The following is a 5,658-nucleotide window of genomic DNA, read 5'->3' as shown; positions in this document are numbered from 1 at the left end:
GACCCTGCGACTTCCTGCTGCTTGACCCGCAGCCCCACGCCACCCGGACTCCTATTCCTGCTTCCACTCTATCATCTTGCCTCTGGTCCTGACGCCCGCCGACCGGACCGTGACAGCCGGACTATATTTTGGGAAAAAATATGAATGAATTCCTATGCCCCACAAATAACCCAGAGATGCATTTTAAATAAAAGCACACATTCTACTCATGTAAAAACATGCTGATTCCCAGACTGTCCGCGGGCCGGATTGAGAAGGTGATTGGGCCGCATCCGGCCCCCAGGGCCTTAGTTTGGGGACCCCAGGGATAATGATTTCTCTTCAGGAGAACATGGCCTTAGGCTGGAATGCAGGCTATGAGAAAGACAGAGCTTTGTTTTTAACTCAGATCATAGTTATTTTATATTTGTAAGAAGTACTTAGACAAACATGTGGTTTTGATTTTATACAACTTTCTTTATGTAACATTGTTTTTTTTTGTTTTTTTAAAATATATTTTTATTAATTTTCCAATTAAAACCAATTATATCACATTCATTATTTCAGATTATACACATATATATATCAATCAAACCGAATGTTATGCCAAATCGTCTAGAGAATTTTTTATTTGGGTTCCCATGCTTCAAGAAATTGGGGATTCCTCGCAGCCGTCCACTGCCGTCTTTTTTCTAAAGTTCAAATCGTCCTCCAAGTTCATAATAATCCAGATCTTCCCCTTACAGTCACATAGATGTTTTCCACTTTCAACCGATTGTTTCCCAGCTGCTGAGATAAATATCAAACAAGGTTTCACAAATGTTCTTTCTCCTGTGTGGGTTAATCAGTCCAGCCTCCCCATAAATCTTCTTAGTCTGGAGCTCCCTGTTGCGTCGAAGCAGCGCCATCTTAAAAAGCTCAAATCACTTTCGTTTTCTCTCATGGCCATGAAGATTAACGATCTTTATAAAATTTACAGCTTTTCCAGGCAGAAGACCCAAACATCAAACCATAAACTCTTGGTAAATTAATGGATCTCCTTGCCCTATAGCTGAACTTAGCTTCAGGTCGCTGCTCCAATTCAAAGTGCGTCACAGCTCATAAATCCTCCGAACGCGTCCAGGACTCCTTCCGTCCGACTAGGGGGGGGGGGGCTTTTCTCATCGGCAACTCCACATCTTTAAAAAATATGCTCAGTAACAACAGTTTATAAAGTTCAACTCACACAGTCTTTTGCTTCTCTTTCACTCCAAACAAGCCAGGACATCGCGTCTGGGAAGGTACGAAGTAACTCATATGAAGAAATATTAAAAAAAACCTCCATTCCCTTATCGCTCCGTCCCCATCAATCCTTCTTCCAGATGATATACAGCCTTTGACTCCTCTCCCTCAGCAGCATAAATTTCTCAGCAGTAAACAGCGCTTCTTCCCCTCCTTCCGAAGTATGTCCATAGATTTAAGCCTAATTATCTTCTTTAACCATGGAAATCCCCGCCATGCAGATTAGCGTCCGGGAGTCCTGGCCCTCATAAGTGCTTTTCAGCCCAAGCTCCCCCCACTCCATAAACAGTCGGAGTGGGTCTGGGGGCATCGCGGGCCAGCGGCCCCTCTCCGTAACCCCCGGAGAGGGTAGGGGGTTGCCATTTACTCCCCTAGCAACCGCCAAATTCCTTACGAAGGTCAGAGGGATGGAAAACAGGTCCGCCATTCCTGCCGGCGGAAACCGGAACCTCTTTCTTTATGTAACATTGGTTGTTTTGTGTCTGTTTTGGAACAAGTTCCGTTAGTAAAGCTTTGAAACCATAGACCCAAACCATCTTAAAAAATTGTCTTGTAGGTTGCTTGTTCTTTCGTTTTTTGAATAGGAACAACACAATAGTTCTACTGACCAGGTGATATGTAGGTTTTTCCTGGAGCTAAACTCTGCTTTTCAGATTCCCTTTTCGTGTTGTTATGTAGAACAGATGTAAGCCTAGTTCTAGTACACCAGTGTGTGGAGTGAATCACTTTAGATTGCTTGTGGAGAATTCCACAGTTGTGAATGCATCTATCTATTTATTTGTAAGGAAAACTCTGAACATAGCCATCTTCTTGATCTACCAATTTTGTTTGCTAAAACCTTACTCTCTGACAAGAATATCTTTAATGGAGAGCTATTCCTTTATGCAAGTCCCAACCTGCAATCTGGAGTGGCTGAAATGAGATTTAGGCTTAATACATCAGTGACAACTGGGTCTTAGTCATCTGTATGATACATACTGTATCAGGATTAAGCATGGATAAGTCTGTCAATCCTAGTTTCTCTCAATTTTTTATTTTTCCAATGATAAGTTCATTTTTCACATTGGCTTATGGTTGTTGTTTTTTTTTAAATACCCTCAGCATGAATCTCAGAAGCAGAACAGGCAAAGTAGGGTGGGATTCATGGTTCTGGAACTACAACTATTTTCTTCTTCATGCAGGGTACTGTCCATCAAGAATCACTTCCCAAACACCAAAGTCATATTACAGATCATCCAGTCTTCTAACAAGGTTGGGCTGTCTATTTATCTATGGTGTATATTAGTTTCAGACGAATCCCAAATCCTAAGCCAAAGTGTGGTGACTCGGAGATATTCTTGGAATCTATCAGGCACCATCCCAAGTTGAAATGAGGTTGTTCCAAAGTGTCATGTGATGCCTTAGTGACTCAGACACCAACAACATGCTGTAGATCAGGCATGTCAAACCTGCGGCCCTCCAGATGTTTTGGACTACAATTCCCATCTTCCCCAACCACTGGTCCTGCTAGCTAGGGATCATGGGAGTTGTAGGCCAAAACATCTGGAGGGCCGCAGGTTTGACATGCCTGCTGTAGATGAATGTAAAACTATGTGCTTAGAACCCAGTGGTGGGAAAACTTTTCCAGCCTGAGGGCCACATTCCTTTCTTGACAGCCTTCCAGGGTGGGTGTCTCTTCCTTAGCGGCCACATAGTCCTGTTTGTCTGTTTTAATTGGAAACTTAATATTCTGCTGTTTCTCATCCTTTCACATTCCCCCCACCCCTTTTCACCTGAAACAGGTCTACCTTCCAAAGCTCCCCAACTGGGACTGGAGGAGAGGGGATAGTATAATCTGCTTTGCTGAGCTCAAACTTGGGCTAATAGCACAGAGTTGTGTGGTGCCCGGCTTGACTACACTGTTGACCAGTCTGTTCATTAGGGAAGACTCCAAGGTAATTCATTTTCCAATTCTTTAATGAGTGTTGAGTTAACCAGAGCCTTCCAGATTTATCAGTACAGCTGTTCCACTGTTTACAGTTAAATAAATAAATTAAATAACCATGGGCTAGGGGTGATTCTCCATAGAACCTGCAGCCCTCTAGATATCTGGATGACAGCTAGGGATGCAGAAGGAATTTGTTTGGTGTGCTTTTTGCAGTGGACTCTCCATACCTGACACTCCCAAACTTATTTGTAGATCAGAATGCAACTCCCAGTTTATATAATAATGCATGGGAGTATATTACATTGCACACACATACAGGGTGAGTCCTTTAAAAGAGGCCTCATGGATACAGAGTACACATGTTCCATGGGGCCTCTTTTACCCCCTTTTTTTCCCTGTATCACTACACACACACACACACACACACAGAGAGAGAGAGAGAGAGAGAGAGAGAGAGAGAGAGAGAGAGAGAGAGAGAGAGAAAGCTTTATTGCAGTCCATAGACCCAAAGCACAGTGCAACAATAGTATATAGCAACAGTTAACAAGGTGTAAGTTTGGCCTTCCTAGGCAACAGAGGAGCTTTAGGCTATACTGTACATACTAATTTCTGATTTTTACTGCCTCTGAGAGGAATTTTGCTACAGCCAGTATAATAGTATCAATCATATCCTCAAGGAGAACACGGACATGGAAAGAGCCAGCAATTCCAGGTTATTCTGTTAATATTGGATTGATTAGGTGCTGTCTGACCTGTTTATACAGACTACCTTATAATAAAATATGCTTCATACATTCAACATTCTGGGAACATGGGCACAGCCTATCTTGGTATGAGACACCAGCCAATCTTCCCCTCAGTACTCAAATGGCAAAACAGATGGTGATAGATATGGTCAAATATATATATGGCGATAGTTAGATAGAGTCAAATATATATGACCATATATATGACCACACACACACACACACATAAACACCGTATTTTTTTCCGTGTATAAAACACCCCCATGTATAAGACGACCCCTATTTTTTAAAATCCAAAGTTAAGAAAATGCACTATGCACTGTCCATGTATAAGACGACCCCTTATTTTAAACTTCAAAAAATCAGGAAAAAATATGGTCTTAGTCTTATACATGGAAAAAATATCACTCACACACACACACACACACACACACACACACACACACACACACTGGATCATATATATCTGAATGCAACAAGGCTTGAACAAGGTTTTAAAAAATAAATATGTTATATCTATTTATATCAATGTTACAGTAATGTTCTTGAAGCAGTTAAACAACAACAAAAAATAGTGTTATGAAATTGACAGTGAAATCAACAAACAACAAACTCACAATAGCAGAGTGCATTTCATCTAACTTAGTTGTTAGATAATAATAATAATAATAATAATAATAATAATAATAATAATAATAATTTATTATTTATACCCCACCCATCTGGCTGGGTTTCCCCAGCCACTCTGGGCAGCTTCCAACTTAATATTAAAAACAGTACATCATCAAACATTAAAAACTTCCCTAAACAGGGCCGCCTTCAGTTGTCTTCTAATAGTAAAATAGTTGTTTATTGCCTTGACATCTGCTGGGAGGGTGTTCCACAGGGCGGGTGCCACTACCGAGAAGGCCCTCTGTCTGGTTCCCTGTAACCTCACTTCCTCACTTCTCGCAATGAGGGAACCGCCAGAAGGCCCTCGGTGCTGGATCTCAGTGTCCGGGCTGAATGGTGGGGGTGGAGACGCTCCTTCAGGTATACAGGACCGAGGCCATTTAGGGCTTAGATGTTAGATGTTGTTAGTTGGCCAGATGATGATGTCAATGATGATATTTGTTACAGAAACTGATGAATTTGAATAAGCACCTACTTGAAATAGAAGGCCAGGATTATAAAGTGATGACTCAGCTTCTATCCAATGATTTTATTGACATGTCCTTCAAAGACGTGGCCAAGTAAGTCCAGGATTTCCCACCACCACTGCCTTAGTTGATGCGTGAGAACATGAATTCTTTACTGGGTCACACCAGACACATCTTGTCCAGCATTCTGTTCCCACAGTGAAAAATCAGATATCTATGGGAAGCCCACAAACATGGCATGAGCACCACAACACTGTCCTGCTCATGCTTCACAGCCACTGGTATTCAAAGTCTTGTTGCTTATGGGCCTCATTCCATCCAGGGGTTTGTGTTGTAAGCGAAGGAAGCCAATGGATGGGTCTAGTGTGTGGTAACATTGTCTTGCTCTTCACTCATGCATAAGAATCATTTTGCCTGAGTAGAGCTCATGGGGCAGCTCACTCACATTGTGTTTTACCTGTTGGGCAAATGTCTCCAACAGGTTTTAAGAACTGATAAAGTTTTCAGCAATGGTTGCTACTTTGAATCCCCCAGATTCCCCTCCTTTCTTCACTTGTTTGTTCCTTTGTCAATAACACAAACTGAT

General features: G+C 41.9%; 1 non-coding gene across 1 annotated transcript; it reads left to right on the top strand.

The window, feature by feature from the left end:
- Nucleotides 1-2,439: 2,439 nt before the first annotated feature.
- Nucleotides 2,440-5,165, top strand: LOC118097313 (uncharacterized). The gene is made up of 3 exons (XR_015947035.1): nt 2,440-2,511; nt 3,042-3,194; nt 5,053-5,165. It is a non-coding gene; the product is annotated as an uncharacterized LOC118097313 (transcript).
- The last annotated feature ends 493 nt before the right edge of the window (nt 5,166-5,658 follow it).

This window comes from Zootoca vivipara, chromosome 14, assembly GCF_965207765.1.
Source record: "Zootoca vivipara chromosome 14, rZooViv2.hap1.1, whole genome shotgun sequence".
In the NCBI taxonomy this organism is placed as follows: Eukaryota; Metazoa; Chordata; class Lepidosauria; order Squamata; family Lacertidae; genus Zootoca; species Zootoca vivipara.
Note: the sequence above shows the minus strand (reverse complement) of the source record. Positions and strands in the feature narration are given on the sequence as shown.